This window comes from Neovison vison, chromosome 4 (genome assembly GCF_020171115.1).
Source record: "Neovison vison isolate M4711 chromosome 4, ASM_NN_V1, whole genome shotgun sequence".
NCBI lineage: Eukaryota > Metazoa > Chordata > Mammalia > Carnivora > Mustelidae > Neogale > Neogale vison.
Genome location: NC_058094.1, coordinates 204,205,600 through 204,223,705, shown reverse-complemented (window position 1 = coordinate 204,223,705; position 18,106 = coordinate 204,205,600). Strand labels below are relative to the sequence as shown.

General features: G+C 35.6%; 1 protein-coding gene across 1 annotated transcript in view; it reads left to right on the top strand.

The window, feature by feature from the left end:
- The window catches only part of WASL (WASP like actin nucleation promoting factor), a 66,403-nt gene that overhangs the window by 648 nt on the left and 47,649 nt on the right, over positions 1 to 18,106 (top strand). The window lies entirely within an intron of this gene.

The following is an 18,106-nucleotide window of genomic DNA, read 5'->3' as shown; positions in this document are numbered from 1 at the left end:
ACGGAAAGTGTCACCTCCGCAGGCCTGTCCTGGAACCCTGCCTGGCTGGGCCCGGGTCTGCGCCCTTGCTGCTGGTTCAAACTTTGCTCTCAGGCCACAAGGGGATTTTATTCTTGCACGAGCTGCTCGATCTTAAAAACCGGGCCTCTGTACTGGTCCTCGCTTCACCTCCTACTGCTTGATTTGGGGGTACCTTCTTTCACAATGGCTGAGGTTCAGGAGTGGGTAGGTCATGGAATGAAGCCCAGATATGAATGAAGAGGACCAGGTTGGGGTATTTGATCCCCTTTTAGGATCCCAGGAGGGAATGAAGTCGAGTGCATCGGTTCAGAATGAGGGCAGGAAATGCTACTGATCCCATTTGCAGAGAACCAGCGTTTATTTCTCCAGCAATCTCGCCCAGGCCTGGTTTCTGCTCTCCTCCCCACTGACTTTTTTTTTTTCCCCCCATTGGTGGGAGGAGGTGCTGCTCTCCCCACAACCATGCGCAGGGGAACCGCAATCTCTAGTAGTTCTGGGCCTTTGGGGGCCTGAGAGTGATTCTTAGGTTGGTGCTGTGCGGCCTGTTCCAACCCCAGATGGCCGGTTGGGAGCAAGCAGTTCTGCTGTGGGAAGGGGAATGTGTGTTGTTGACGGAAGCATTCATTACATTGGCTGCTGGCACTTCTGGGGGTGGGGAGGTTCTGCTCTGTGGTGTAGGCCTTGTCAGGCTGCATCTTACTGCGGTGGATGGGTTGAACTGTGGTTGAGTTTGTTCAAACGCTGTTTGGGTCCCTTTCTCCCCTCGTTGGCGTGTTAGCACCTGCACTGTCTGTGCCGCGGCTACTCAGGAAACCCCTACTGAAATGTCCACGGAGCAGTACCATTTTACAACTTTTCTTAGTAGTGTTAAGCTAGGCTACGTCTGCTTGTTTAAGAAGTTAAGATTAGACAGTTTCTGGAAAGTTACCTTATGGGTTAATTGTTAACTTTATAGGAGTCAACCTTTTGTATCTTCTTGGATATTGAATCATTAAATTAATTCAGATGTGTTTCATATTTTGCTGATTAGAAAAATGAAATAAGAAGACTGGTTTAAAATCAGTATTTTGGGAAACGACTTTAGAGATAATCAAGTCGTCGTCGTCCCCCCCCCCCCCCCCCCCGCCCCACTGCTTTTAAACAAATGAGAAAACTGAGCCAGTGAACCCTAAGTCACACAGCAGTTTAGTAATGTAACCAGAACTAGAAAACCTGGACTCCTGATGCCTAGTTTGTTGTACTTTCCACTACATCATGTTGTTTTAGAAGGGTATTTCTCTTACTTGTTATTGATTTATTTCAAAAAGTCGTGCAGAAGGAATAATCACTTCTTTTTTTTTCCATCAGAACTTGATACAGTTGGAGTATGAGATTCTTAAAGCAGCACTAACTTTTGTATATTTTCAGTTTAGGAAAATCTCCCGCTCTTTAAATGTTACATTATCTGCAAATGAAAAAAAATTAAAATTTCACTGGTTTATTTTTATTTGCTATGTAATCTGTGTCAGGAAGGAAGTAGTTGTATTATGTTTTACATACCAGACACATGAACTTTAGGCAGGAAGGACGTTACATTTAAACACCAGTACACTGACTAATTGCTCTGTGCTTACCTGTAATGTTTACTGGTTTAAAAAAAAAGATGTGGAAGAATACTGTCATTGAGATAGTCTTGCTTTCTGGTTAGCATAAGTGGATTGCAGAATGAGCCATCAGTATTCATTGCTCAATATCTTTATGTCATCTATTATTCATCACCTTTACCTTTTGAATTTGTCATTTAAAACCACACTCTAGTGGTATGAAATTATTTTGAAGATTAACTTTTAATATTTGAAGTCTCCAGTTACTTGAGTAAAGTAAGACTATTTTAATTTTTCGAACGATCTTTTTTCTTCTTGGCTGACTATGCAGGTTTTTTTTTTTAGCTTAAAATAGTAGTGAAATAGGTTATCTCATTTAAAAAAAAAATCAGGAATAACGTTTACAAGTCAGACCAGATTTCTTAAGGAAGAAGTGTATTCAGAGCCATATCTAAGCGTTCAAGGAATGAAACATAAATAGTTATATAGTCCCAGTTCTGGAGGAGCTGCATTCCTTCTTTGACTCAACAAATATATATTGAGTAACTAAATGTTGAGGTCAAAATCAGGGTAGATGCCTGCCCTCAAGGAGCTTCACTGTCTCAGAAGGGAAACAAGTAAGTAAACTGATGAGTAAGTCAGCACTTCAGAATGATGTGTAAGATGCTGCATGTCACACTGCAGAATGTCTTGGTTTGTAGTCAGCACAACAGAGTTCAAACTCATTTGGTCACTTAGGACAAGTTTTGTTCTTGTTTTGTTCTTTTTCTTTTTCTTTCTTTCTTTCTTTTTTTTTTTTTTTACTTCTTGCGGTAGAATTGATTTTCTCATTTCTAAAATAGGGATACTGTCTGATGGGATGATTTTGTGGATTAGGAGGACCATATGTAAATATAAGGATTTTTTTTTTTTTTTCAAAAGTTTAGGAGCTTAAAAGAGGATGAATTAAAGTTTTTTAGGATGGGTGATACCTGACTATTTAAGATTAGTATATGCTCCCAGGTTGATGGGAGAAATGAGACATCTCGGAAAGTTGGAGGCCTACTAGTAGTTTGTTGGAGCAAGGAGGATTTCTGCTTGGTTCTCAAATTTAGGTATGCATTAGAAACATTGTAGAGATTACAAATATTGCTAGCTGGCATTCCTAGATAATATTCAGTGAATCTGAGGTGGAACTTGGGCATTTCTATTTTTTAGCAGGCTTAACAGACGACTTTAACATATATGAAATTTACTGGTTTCTGATAGGATAATCCTGAAACACATTTGAAATGTTTGTTTCCCTTTACTCTTGGGTGTATATTTTGTGAGTTAAGTTTAAATTTAAAAAAAGATTTTTTTGTTTTGTTTTGTCTTGTTTGTTTTAGTATAGACTGTCTCTAATAAGGTATCAGTGTGTATTTCATAGATGTAAGAGAGAGATACAGTTGATGAAGTTTTGCACTGGTTAGTACACAAGATCAGGTATGAATGTTAGAAAGTTGGGGGGAAAGTTGAAGGTGCTATGGAAGGTCGATTGACGGTTTTAAGAGTGGAGACAAAGGAGATCAGGTAAGTATTTAACAGTAGTGTACGTGAGATTTGAGGGCCTAAATTAAGGCACTACTGGTAGGAATTCCAGGACAATTAAAAAGTCTTTTAGTAGGATTTCATTCCACTTAGATTTAGTGGGTGAGGGAAGAGAATTAGGTTAAAGTCAGGTATAACCACCAGCAGAAAAAGTATGCAGAAACATGCATACTTAACTAAGTGGAAATATGCCTTGTATTAGACTCCATGTTGGTGATTGGTTTGATGGAAGAGGTGAATCTTAAATCTATTTTGCCACAGTTTTAAAGAACAGATTTTGTGAAAGATGAGGTTTCACTTAAAGTTATATGTAATAAGTCAGTATATGTTAAGTATTTTTACTTAAGTAGTTCTGATGCAATTCATTAGCGGGGGTATTTTCTTAGAACAATTAAGAGTTTAAAAACAAGATTATCAAAAAACCCATCAAGATCATCAGCTCTTGGGGTACCTGGCTGGCTCAGTCGGTTAAGCCTCTGCCTTCTGCTCAGGTCCTCTGGCTCCCTGCTCAGCAGGGGACCTCCTGCTCCCTCTCCTCCCCATTTGTGCTCTCACACTATCTCTGTGCAAGATATTATTAATAAATAAAATCTGTAAAAAAAAAAAAAAAAAAGACTGTCAGGTCTTATTTTGTAGTTAGTTCTGTTGTACTGTGATTTAACTTACTTTCTATAGAGTATATGCCATCTTGCCAAGTGAGGTTTAGTATATGTAGTCCTGAAAAAGAAATTCAGGATTGGGAAAAGTAAAATCTACTCTAGCTCTCTTCAACCATCTTTGGGTTGAGATTAGTAATGTTGACTGCTGCTTATTTCTACCATGCTGACCTGGTTTATTACAAGATTTAGTGGTGTTTAAGGAGCCATTTTTATTAACCATCTTTAATTTTCATTTCTTTTGATTCCTCAGTACTTGCTTTAACTTGCTTATATTCTTTCGTTAGTTTTTCGGCTTGTTTTCTCACCCTGTATGTAATTCTGGGAGATTAGACCTTATGCCTATGTAGTTTTCTATAATTTTTATAACATCTAGTGTACAGATCACTGACTACTTATTAATTAATTATACTTGCTAACTCTTTTATTCCTTAGGAGCTCATTTAGTATTTCTCATGCTCAGTCAGGTTGTTAAAGTCTTCAGTTTCTGATGCAGGTTGTATTTGTACTTAAATCTTCCTCTGTTAGAACAAATGGTTGGGCGTCTGGGTGGCTCAGTGGGTTAAAGCCTCTGCCTTTGGCTCAGGTCATGATCTAGGGTCCTGGGATTGAGTCCCACATCAGGCTGTCTGCTTGGCAGGGAGCCCGCTTCCTCCTCTCTCTCTCTGCCTGCCTCTCTGCTTACTTGTGATCTCTCTGTCAAATACATAAATAAAATCTTTAAAAAAAGAAAAAAAAAACAGAATGATTTAAGTCAGATGCTTAATACAGGTGGTAATAGTAGCTGTCCCAATAGTTACTTTGTTTCTGCTTTAAATTCTACAATAGGTTTATAGGAAGAGGTGCCTAGTGGGATCATTGTTTTGATGAAGGCCTGAATTAAGGCAGCACTGGTGGGAAGTTAGGGCTGAGAATGTATTTCACCTTGAGTTTTGGAAGAGAAAGAAGGTTAATACTTACGGGATTTGGAATATACGAGGCAGAGAAGGCAACCTTTCTAGTATGGAGGGAAAAGGTGATTATAAAAGTGTGTGTCATGTGGGATAAACTATAAGTATAGGAGGAGATTTAGAAGAATCTAGCAAGATTTGGGTTATAAATCCCATTTCTTGTAATTCCTTAGCTTATTGTCAAATTTCTTAGCCAATATGAGCCTTAATGTCTAGATTTGTAAAATGGGCTTACTCAAGGATTTCAGAGAATAATGCTATAATGTATGTATAGCACTTGGAATACCTGCCACTTCTAAAGTGTTCTGGCTGTTTGGAGAAGCATGTGAAAGAAGGTAAAGAAGAGTTTAAAAAAGTTTTTGTTTAAGTGTTAGATTCAACAGTTATAGTGAACTGACTTGGTCATTTTATTTTATTTTATTTCCATTATTTATTTATTTATTTTATTACTATTTTTAAATATTTTTATTTATGTTTTGACAGAGAGACAGCGAGAGAGGGAACACAAGTAGGGGGAACGGAAGAGGGAGAGACCGGCTTCCTGCAGAGAGCAGGGAGCCCAATGTAGGGCTCTATCCCAGGACCCTGGGATCATGACATGAGCCGAAGGTGGACAGTTAACCTCTGAGCCACCCAGGCACGCTTGGCTTGGTCATTTTAAAGAAACTAATTCAAAGTTGAGGTATAGAAGAGCGGATAGAGGTTATTAATTGAAAGTTGATCTGTCTGGGAGTTTATAGAACCCAGGATAGAGGTCACTTTAACTCAAGGTTTTGGAAGCAAAGCAAGTTCATACATTCTTGTCCACTGTAACATATATTGTTAACTGTAACTGTAACTCTCAGTGGTGTATGAGTGAACAGTCTAGTACTTTTAAGTGGTTATGTATTAGTAATTAGAAGACATTTTGTGTATTTAACTCTTCATAAATACATGTAAGAGAAATATATCCCGTTTTTATTTGTTACATCTATCGTATCTCTATCAGCATTCTTTTTTTTTTTTTTTTTAAAGATTTTATTTATTTATTTGACAGAGAGAGATCACAGTAGACAGAGAGGCAGGCAGAGAGAGAGAGGAAAGCAGGCTCCCTGCTGAGCAGAGAGCCCGATGCGGGACTCGATCCCAGGACCCTGAGATCATGACCCGAGCCGAAGGCAGCGGCTCAACCCACTGAGCCACCCAGGTGCCCCTCTATCAGCATTCTTAATAGTGGAGGATTAATGACTATAATATCAATATAGGAGAGTGAAGTTAATTAGACAATATTAGTTTCACTTTGGAGTTAATGTTTTGGGGAGGAATTATGACCCTTTTTTAAAGAGACCAAATAATTGCGTTTAGAATAATATTGAAGAGGGAAATCTAGAAAAGCTACCTTTAGAAAATGGAATCAAATGAAAGATTTGTAGTGACTTAATAGTTCAATTACTATGGGTTTCTGTTAGTTTCCTTGGTTTCTCATTTTCCTTGGCCCCTTGGTTCCTCTGCCATAGTGATTTTTTAAACTTATTTTTAACTTGATCTGAAGATTACTATAGAAATCTGTCTTTGTAAAAGGGGTGCTCTTTGAACACCAAATAAACTCAAACAAAAGGGAACTATGAGAGCTACCTAGGAATATAAAATGCTATTAAAAATGATATGCGATTAAAATTATCATAAGCTAAACATACAGTAGTCTTTGGACAATGAAATGTTTTTCAAGTTTCATTTTAAAGTTAAATTTTATATTAGATTTGGAGAAGCTAAATCTAGTATTTTTAATTATTAAGATAGAGGTGAAATTGTTTATTTGTCATGTCTTTGGTTCCAGAATAAAAAATTTTAAGTGATATTGTTCCTCCACTGTGAGGAATACTTCTGTTGCCATAAAATATTAGAGGATCCTTAAATACCTAAGAAATTTTCCTTAGAGTGAAGGAGTTGATTGGTTTGTATGTAATTCATAAAGCTAGTTAGAAACCCAGATGATTTCCTCTCTTCTTATTAATGAAGTGTCATCATGATCAAGTACCGAGGACTTACTGAGAACATAACATCCTCTCAGTATCTTAGAATACATGAAAGGAGTAAGGAAGATCCAGTCCTTATTCCTTAGCTGGGGAAGACAAAAATCATGCACAAAAAGATACGTTTTATAAGCCAGCACATACTAAAGATTTAAATAATAAAGAGGAAAGTTAGATTACCATGGGTTTTGGTACATCATTGTGGGGCTTGAACATGAGGACTTAAAATGTCCTCAAATTGTCAGGAACAAGGAAGCAGCTCAGTTCAAGTTGAGGGAAATACGTAAGTTCAGACTATAACATTTGCAAGAGTATTAGGAAATATTAAATAGACTGGCTTGGCTAGAATGGTGTTTGCTTGAGAACACAATAAATGATAAGTTTGAAGGGTAAGTTGAGGCCAGATTTTGAAGGACCTTGACCTTCAGACTTATATGTTGAGCTTCAGTTCTTAAGTAGTAAGAGGTCAAAAAGATCTTTGATTCAAAAAGTATCAAGCTGGAAGGATCTAGAGATGGGGAAAGCTAGAAATTACATTCATAGTGGAAATAATTCAGTAATGGTTTAAAGTTTAGTAAACATTCTCATATTCATTATCTCAGCAGACCTGGCCTGGCTATGGAACCTGAATTGTAGCAGCATCTGGAACAAAAGAAGGGTTATGATGTATAGTAAATCCATGGTCTTTGTGCACATGGCAGACACCACCTACCACTCATAGCATTTTTTCCTACTATGTCCACATATGGTCTCTGAATACTTAGCATATCCCTACAGGTGGCCACTAACGATCAGTCCAGGTTTGCAAAGATGAAATCTAGTTGCTTTGCCATGGCTGTGTAATAAAAATATTTTGAAGAAAAAAATGGCAATGTTTAGTTGGCTGTGTGAATTCCAGATGACAACAGAAACTCCTGATAGTAATGGTTAGATAGTAGAGACTGTAGGAGTAGAGCTTTTGGATTCCTTTGCAGTGTTGATTATTGAGGCCTTGGGAGTGAATTCAGTCTATGAAGGTGTCAGTGCAGGTCAGGATCACAGAGGGAAGTAGTCTAACCCATATTTGACTTGGCCAGTATTTGAGAAGGGTGGATTTCAGTGAGTAGTTGGAGGGAAAGAAGTTCTCTTTAATTTATCTGAAAAATGGTATTATATATGCTGTTCTGAAACTTAATTTTTTCACTTATATTAATATATCTTTCATATATTTCCATCTTCATTTATATCTGTTGCATAGGTTTTTTTTTTTATACATCCTCTGTTTTGTGAGTTTCTTGTAACTTACTGTAACTATTGATAAGTGTCTTAATTTTCTGGGGTAACCATAACGAAGTATCACAAACTAGGTAGCCTAAAAGGCAAATGTATTCTTGCTTACTTTGGAGGCTAGCAGTCAGAAATCAGGGTGTTTGCGGAATTGGTTCCTTCTGGAGGCACTGAGAGAATTTGTCTCATGCCTCTCTCTTAGCTTCTGGCATTGCTGGCAATCCTTGATGTTCCTTGGCTTAGAGATTCATGACTCTAATCTCTACCTATGTAATCACATGGTGTTCTCTACCTGTCTGTGTTTTCTCTTATAAGGACACCAGTCATTGGATTAATATCAGCCCTAATGACCTCATTTTAACATTGTTACACTTTGCAAAGCTGCACTTGGAAAGTAAGGTCCATTTGTAGATAGAGCTGTTAGAACTTCAATATATCTTTTAAGGAGACATAATCTAGTCCTGGATGTTAGGTATTTTTTACTTTCCAAGTTTTTGCCTTTAGAAAAAGTGCTATAGGGACACCTTGGTGGCTCAGTTAAGCGTCTGCCTTCGGGTCAGGTTATGATCCCATCCAGGGCCCTGGGATCAGTCTCACATCAGGCTCCCTGCTCAGCGGGGAGCCTGCTTCTCCCTCTCTCTCTGCCTGCTGCTCCCCTTGCTTGTGCTCTGTCCTTGTCAGATGAATAAATAAAATCTTTAGAAAGTGTACTGAGCGCCGGGGTGGCTCAGTTGGTTAAGCTACTGCCTTTGGCTCAGGTCATGGTTCTGGATTCCCAGGATTGAGTCCCCATCCGGGCTCCCTGCTCAGCCTCTGATTGACCCTCTGACCCTCCCCTTCTTGTTCTCTCTCTCTCTCTCTCACTCTCATTCTCTCTCTTTCAAATAAATAAGTAAAGTAAAATAAATAAAATAATTATATATATTTTAATACATACTGCCGGATTGTCTTCCAAAGCAGTTGTTTCTGAACTCCATATATTCTTACCAATATTAGTATTTCAAAATCATTTCCATCTTGACAGTTTTACTGGCCAAAAAAAAAAAAAAAAAATCGTGATTTGTAGTTTTTAGTGAAGTTAAATATTTTTTTATGTCTGGTTATTGATACTTCTGTAAATTATTCTTGTCTTTAGACCAGTTTTTCTATTAGGTTTTTTTTACCCGTAGTTATTTGAAGAACTCTTTAGGGATAGTTATTGTATATTACAGTTTTTTTTGTTGTTTTTTTTTTTTTTTTTGGCAACTTGTCATTTATCTTTAGACAGAAGTATATTTGGTGTTTCTGTTCATTGCACGGGATTTGAAGTTTTGTACAGTTAGATATAATAATCTTTTCTATTCCAAGCTTTCATTTAATACTACCCTAGCTTAGAATTGCAAAAATATTTACTCAATTTTCTTAGCTTTGTGGTTATATTTTGAACATTTTATCTTCGATCTTTCTGGAAATGGCTTTGGAAAATGAGTATGGAAGAAATCCAGCTTTATATTTTTACAAATGGCTAGTTGTCCCAATACTATTTATTGAACAGTTTTTTCTTTCATCTATTTGAAATGCAACCTTTATTATTTACGAAATTTCCAGATGTACTTACATGTATTTTTGCATTCTCTTCTATTTATTTATTTCTTTGCCTGTTAGAGAGATTTTAATGAATGTAACTTTATAATGATGGTAGAGTTTGATTATCATTAAGCCCCTCATTACTCTCCTTTTCAGTATCTTCTGGCTATTTTTATGTGCCTATGCTTTGTATTTTTTTAAGACTTACCTGCCATCTCTGTCCCTCACCAGAAAATATTTGCTTTGATTTGGAATAGCATTGAATTTGTAGATTAAGTTAGGAAGAATTGACATATGGCTTCCCATTGGAAAGCAAGTTTTTTATTTACTATTTAGTTCTTATTTCATTCTGTAGTTTTATGATTTTCTTATCATATGTATTAGCCATTTAAAGTTGTTTTAGAGTGTAAAAGTAATGTCCACTTATACTCATTGTTTAAAGCATACACATACACAGTGCACTATACAGCATCAAAAGTTAAAATATTCTTTTACCCCTCTAAGCCTCCAGTACAGTTAGGCTTCATATAACACTCAATGGCTTAATGTGACTGTTGCCCTTTTTTTTTTTTCACTTTTATGTGCATTCAGTGCTATAAATTCTAAGTGCTGTTTTTGCTTCATGCCACAAATTTTGCTAAGTTATATTTTCATTTTCATTTAACTCCACATTATTTTTTAAATTTCTCAAGACTTGGGGCACCTGGATGCCTCAGTTGTTTAAGCATCTGCCTTTGGCTCAGGTCGTGGTCCCAGGGTTGGGATTGAGCCCTGTGTAGGGCTCCTTGCTCAGTGGGGAGTCTGCTTCTCCCTCTCTCTCTGCCCCTTCCCACCATTTGTGTGCATGCTCGCTCTCTCTCCCCACTCTCTCACTTTTGAACAAATAAGTAAATAATTTTTAAAAATTAATTTCTCAAAACCTTTTTAAATCCTGTGGTATATAGCAATATGTTAACTCCAAATATTTTGAAATTTTCTTTTTTTTTTTTTAAAGATTTTATTTATTTATTTGACAGAGAGAAATCACAAGTAGATGGAGAGGCAGGCAGAGAGAGAGAGGGAAGCAGGCTCCCTGCTGAGCAGAGAGCCCGATGCGGGACTCGATCCCAGGACCCTGAGATCATGACCTGAGCCGAAGGCAGCGGCTTAACCACTGAGCCACCCAGGCGCCCCTTGAAATTTTCTTTTATTGATTTCTACATCGTTGTCTGCTTTGCATGATTTCGGTTATTTTATTTTTTAAAAGATTTTATTTACTATTGAAAGAGAGAGATCCTGATTGGAGTGGGGGGGAGCAGGGAGGGAGAAGCAGACTCCCTGCTTAGCAGGGAGCCATACATGGGGCTCAGCCCCAGAACCTGGGGATCATGGCCTGAGCCAAAGGCAGATGCTTAACTGACTGAGCCACCCAGGTACTCCTCTCTTCTTTTAAATTTAAGTTGTGTTTTATGGCCCAGAATTGTCTCTCACTCAGTGATTATTCCATGCGGACCTGAGAGAGATGTATATTTTGCTGTTGAATGAAGTATTCTATAAATGTGAACTAGATCCAGCTTACCAATGAATAATAGTGTTGAGTCCTCACTGATTTTCTGCCTATTAGATCTGTCAGTTATTGATTGAATATTGCTGGAGTCTCCAGCTTAAATAGTGGATTCATCTCTTTTTTCTTGCAGTTCTGTCAGCTTTTGCCTCATGTATTTTAATGCTCTGTTGTTAAATGCAGACTCTTAAATATTGTTATATCTTCCTGAGAATTGGTCTCCTTATCATTATGTAATGTCCCTCTTTATTCCTGATAATCTTCCTTGCTGTAAAGCATGCTTTTTTTTTTTTTCCCCCAATTTGTCAGAGAAAGAGAGTACAAGCAGGCGTGCACCAGGCAGAGGTAGAGGAAGAAGCAGGCTTCCTGCTGAGCAAGGAGCCCGATGTAGGACTCTATCCTCATGACCTGAGTGGGAGGCAGATGCTTAACTGACTGAGCCACCCAAGTGGCTTTGCCCAAAATTAATATAGCTACTCCAGCTTTCTTTCATGTAGTGTTGGCATAGAATATTTTTCTCTTTGCTTTTAAATATCTGTCTTTATAATTAAATTTTTTATTTTTATTTATTTATTTTTTGGGTAAACAACATACCCTTGCTCTCCTTTTTAATCCACTCTGACAGTCACTCCCTTTTAATTAGTATATTTAGACCTCTTACATTTAAAGTGATTACTGATATAATTGGATTAAGGTCTACTATATTGTTATTTTCTATTTGTTGCCCTTGTTCATTGTTTCTTTTTTCCTCTTCTGCACTTTTTCTGCTTTGTCTTTTTTAAAGATATTTATTTATTTATTTTAAAGAGAGAGGGAGCATATATGCACATCTGAGTGGGGGGAGGGATATAGGGAGAGAGCATCTGAAGCAGACTCTGCACTCAGCTCAGAGCCTAGTGTGGGGCTTGATGTTAGGAGTGCCAGATTGTGCCCTGAGCTGAAACTAGGAGTTGGGGGCTTAACTGACTGAGCTACCCAGGTGCCCCAAGCTTTGTTTGGTTTTAATTGAGCATTTTATATGATTCCATTTTCATTCCTCTCAACATATCAATTGTATTTCTTAAAAAAAATTTTTTTAGTGGCTCCCCTACATCCTGCAGTATACATTTATAGTCAGTCTAAGTCCAATATCAAGTAACAGTATTGCCTCATGGCTAGTGTAAGTACCTTATGACAGAGTACTCCCAATTCTTCCATGTCATCCCTTATAACATTGCTTTCATTCATTTTGCTGATCTATAAACCATAATCACTAAATACACTGGTGCTGTTAAGTGTTAGAGCAGTTAAAAATAAGAAAAATAAAAGATTTTATTTAACCTTCATTTATTCTTTCTCTAACCCTTTCTTCTTACAAGTATATTCATGTTTCTGACATTTCATGTACTTCGCTCTAACAAATTTTTAGTACTTATTGTAGGTAGGCTTCTTGTCTAGTGGGAACAAATTCAATTTGTCTTAGGAAGTACTTAAACTTTTGAGGCTAATTTTGCTGAATACAGAATTGTAGATTGATGGGTTTTTCTTTTAGCACTTTAAATATCTTACGCCACTCTCTTGTTTGTATGGCTTTTGAGACATTTGATGCAGTTCTTACTTCTGATAGGAGGAGAAATTCCTCTGGTAGGAATTCTTAGGTTTACTTAAATACTGAATGAATCCTTAATTTTTCAAGCCTGTTTTGATGCATCTAATGATTATTAATTTTTTCTTATTTTTTAGGAGAACTCAGAGAAGTTTCTGCAGCAGAAGTTATTTTAATTCTTTATTTGATTAAACATACTGTGCATAATTTTAATGTCACATTAAAAGACCTTGAAATAATGTTCATAGTATATAGCTAAGCAGTTAATATGTATTGAATTTAACTATCAGGAATTTACTATTTAGGACATGTAGAAATCAGGGAACTGGTTTTATGCATACACCTACTTCTATACTGAAAGACTGTTAGTGCTACATTTTTAATTTTTGTATTGTACCCTTCTTCCATGAGCTTAGACCAACCTGTTCATTTCTAAAAACAGAATTTTCCCACAGAATGCTAGGAAACAGTATGAATAACTCAAAAAATTATGTAATATTCAGGTGTGAGACTTTGGGAAAAGGTCTCTGATAGCAGTCAAGTGACTGATTATTTAAAAAATGACTTCTCCTTTTCATTAAAAATACAGTGTTTATTATAGAGATTAAGACCTTCACTGTCTTATAATGTACCTGGTAGCCACTAACCACATGTGACTGTTGAGCACTTGAAGTATTATTAGTTCAAATTGATATGTACAGTAACTATGGTATACACGCTGGATTTCTAAGACTTAGTACAAAAAAGAATGCAAAATATTTCACTAAGATTTTAATATTGAGATGCCTGGCTAGCTCATCAGAAGAGTATGTGATTTTTGATTTTGGGGTCGTGAGTTCGAGCCCCATGTTGGGTGTAGAGATTGCTTAAATAAATAAACTTTTTTTTTTTTTAAAGATTTTATTTATTCATTGGACAGAGAGCACAAGCAGGGGGAGTAGCAGGCAGAGGTAGAGAGAAAAGCAGACTCCCTGCTGAGCAGAGAGCCTGATGTGGGGCTTGATCCCAGGACTCTGAGATCATGACCTGGGCTGAAGGCAGACACTTAATCCACTGAGCCACCCAGGCATCCCTTAAATAAATAAACTTAAAAAAAAAAAAAAAGATTTTAATATTGATTACATGCTGAAATGACAGTTTAAGAAATATTTTCAGTTAAATTTATTAAAATTTATTTCATCTACTCTTTATTTACATATTGGCTACTTAAAATTTGAAATTTCTTACGTGATTCACTTACTGTGTCTACTGGGGAGTGCATACTTCAGCAGTTCATAGGTAGTAATCATAAAAATGGAAAATCATCTATAAATCCCATCACCCAGAAAAAGCTCTTGTTAATATTTTTGTATATATCCTTCTAGGTTTTGTTTTTCATGAATTACTGGATAATAAATAAAAAGGTGGACTTACTCTCAGCAAACACCCCAAGACATATATAGATACTAATTTTTTATTAACATTGTTTCATGTTAGTAAGTATACTGTTTTCAGTGGAGGGACACGTCAAAGAAGATTGACAAACTTCCTAGAATAGATAGTTAATTTTCTCTTTTCTTTTTTCTTTTTATTTCTGCTAGTATTCTCCCTAATATTTGTGTGTATACATATATTCCATCTGTCTTGATCTGTTGTTTTACTGTGATAATTTCAAAGAAATAGAGTTGCTTAAAGGGATAAGTGTACTTAAAATTTGACTTTATATTGCCAAATTACGCTGTCCTTGTGTCTTTTATTATGATAATCTAGCGTATTCTTTGTAGTTCTTGAAAGTGCCTAATTGCTATGTAAGCTTACCTATGGGGCCATTAATACTAAGTAACATTAAACAAATAAAAATAGCAATAGTTTTTTAAACTTAATTCCATAAAAATGTTCTGATTTCTTAAATGTGATTTTCCTGAGTCCTGGAAATGATTTTTCTTAAGTATTAGAGATTTTTCAAGTGAAAGTGAATGAATCGACAGTAAAGTATGGAAAGAGTCCAAATATCTTTAAGCTGATAAATGGATAAAGCAGAAATGATATATAGATATACAATGGAATGTTACTCAGCTATCAAAAAAGAATGAAATCATGCCATTTGTAATGACATGGATGAAACTAGAGTATATTATGCTAAGCGAAGTAAGAGAAAGACAAATATCATATGATTTCACTCATGTTGAATTTCAGAAACAAAGCAGATGAACATAGGGGAAGGAAAGGAAAAATTAAAATAAGGTAAAAGTAGAGAGGGACCAAACCATAAGAGACTCTCAACTATAGAGAACAAACTGCTGAGGGTCAAGGGTAGGAGGTTGGGGAGATGGGGTAAATGGGTGATGGGCATTAAGGTGGGCACTTGTCAGGAGCACTGGTATTATATAATGGATCACTAGATATTCTATTCCTGAAACTAATACTACACTATATATTAATCAATTTGAATTTAATTAAAATCTTGGGGAAAGATCAAATAAAAATTTAAAAAGTGAATGAATGAGAAAATAAGTATAACAGTTTTATGTATCTCCCTTATAAAGTAGGATTTTATGGGTTTTTCTTGAATAAAGCAAGTAAGAAAGTTGTGTTAATATTTATTGTTACAACTTTCCCCTTTTTTTGTCTAGTCACCTTGCAAACAACTTTGTGTCAAACATAGAAGTAATTTGATAGTTTTTAAAACTCATCAGGGTAAGGTATTTTTCACTTTTAAAACAATTGAGGTATAATTTACATAGCAATAAAACAGATTTATATACTTAATTTTTATATACCTAAATACTAAAATTGATGAATTTTGACATGTGATACACTTGTGTAACAAGCACCCCCCCTAAAAAAACAAAGGTTAAGAATATCTCTTTAAGGGGCGCCTGCATGGCTCAGTGGGTTAAAGCCTCTGCCTTCAACTCAGGTCATGATCTCAGGGTCCTGGGAAGGAGCCCCGCATCCCTGCAACATCTCTGCTCAGCGGGGAGCCTGCTTCCCCTTCTCTCTCTGCCTGCCTCTCTGCCTACTTGTGATCTCTGTCAAATAAATAAATAAAATCTTTAAAAAAAAATAAAAGAGTATCTCTTAATACCTTATAAAGTTTCTGTGTCTCTGTCCAACCAGTTACTTTCTAATTCTTACCACTCCTTCACCCCCCCATCCTTAGCAAATCACTTTTTGATTTCTGTCACAATGGCTTAGGTTTTGTCTGTTTGACTTCTTTCACTCAGCATGTTTTTGAGATTCATTTGTGTTACTGCGTAGGTATTTGTTTTTATTGGTCGGTGGTGTTCCATTGAGGAATATATCATAGTTTACTTATGCATTCTCCTATAGGTGGATATTTAAGTTATTTCCCATTTGGGACAGTTATAAGGTTTCTGTGAATGTTCTTGTACAAGTTTTTTATGTCACGCATGTTTTTATTTTTTTGTGGTAAATATTTAGGAGAAGAATCACATTGTTGTAGGAAGATGTATATTTATCTTTTATAACAGTCTTTCAGATAGTTCTCTAAGTGGCTAGTGCCATTTTACACTTTGACCAACAGTATATGGAACTTCTAATTATTCCCCGTCTTTGTCAGCACTTGGTATGGTCAGTCTTTTTGATTTTGGCCATCCTAGTTGGTGTGAAGTAGTGTCTCAGAGTGTTTTTTATTTGCGTTTCCCTGACAGTTAATCATGTTGAGTAACTTTTGTGTATTTATTGTTCATTTATGTATCTTTGTTTTTTAATGTAGCTTTTCAACTCTTATATATTTAGTGAGTTATCTGTTTATTAATGACTTAGGAGTGCTTTATATATTCTGAACACAAGGCCATTTATGTACCTCAAATATTTTCTGTGGTTTGCCTCATTATTTTCTAAGTAATGTGTATTGATGGGTTGGATTTTTTAGTTTTGATGAGGTAATTTACCTTTTTTTTTTCTTTTCCGGAAAATGCTTTTTGTATTCTAAGAAGTCTTTGCCTGTGCCAAGGTTATAATGATAGTTAAATGCTTCTTCTAGAAGTTTTGTGGTTCTGACTTTTTATGTTTAGGTTTCATTTCTAATTTTTTCATCTCCAATTAATTGTTGTATATGGAGTGCAGAATGGGTAGAATGCTATTTTTTTCTTTAGAGTTTTATTTTTTTGCAAATAGTTACTCATTTAATAATTATAATTCATTAAAAAGAATCATCATGACCAAGTGGGGTCATCAATGTACTTTACCTCATTAACAAAATAGAAAAAAGAATCCTATAGATCATCTCAATAGATACAGAAGAAACAGCTGACAAAATTGAATACTATTCATGATAAAAGTTCTCATAAAACTAAGCATAAACAGCAACCTCCTAAATTTGAAAAAGGACATCTGTGACAATAGCATACTTTCCCGCACCAATATCAAGAACAAGAATAGAATGTCTTTTCTTACCGCTAATATTCAAGATTGTATTAGAAATCTAAGCTAGGTAAATAAGGCAGGAATAATAAAAGGCATAAAGTTAGGGAGGAAAAAAAATTAAACTTCCGTTATTTATAGAAGACATGGTTGTATGTATAAAAATATTACTGAATCTAAAAAATAATACAGAATCTATTAAAAAAAAGGCTACTGGAACGAATAATTGAATTTAGTAGGTTTAACTGGTTTCAGGATGCAAAGTCAATGTACTACATACTTGTATATGTTAACAATTAGAAAATAAAAATTTTAAACAAGAACATTTACAATAGCATATAAAAAATATCTAGAAATAAATGAATACTGAGATATGTTCATAGGTTGGAAAACTCAGTATTGTTACAAAACGCATTCTCCCCAAATTGATCAATAGATTTAACAAAGTCCCAACCAAAATCCCAGAAGGAAAGAGTTGAAACACTTTTTAAAAAAAATTTAGATGTAAATTCAGAGGACCTAGAATAGCCAAAACAATCTTGAAAAAAGAAAAATGTTCGTCCAGCATACCTGACTTTTAAGATTTTGATAAAGCTACAATAATCAGATCATTGTACATTGACATTATGAAAAAGGTTCCAAGTCAATTTAGTGATGACGGATAAGACTTGACTCTCTCTTCTGTTAATGGAGGTTGAAATGGAAGCAAATTCCTGTGGTTTGTGAATATTAGAAAAGGGGATGCATTAATTGGGGTTTTCACCATGTCATATTGATGTTTATGACTAACGGAAATGCCAAGAACTGTTGCCATTCTTCTAAAAACAATATAAATACTACAGATTAGCAATTTCTACCTTCCTGAAAAAGTATTTAAAATAATTTTGGTAATGTAGCGATAATTAATATGATTCTAAGAAAGACACCCCTTTCAATTTAGTTGAGCTAATGAATGAGTGCAAATGCATATAAAATACTGTGGAGAGG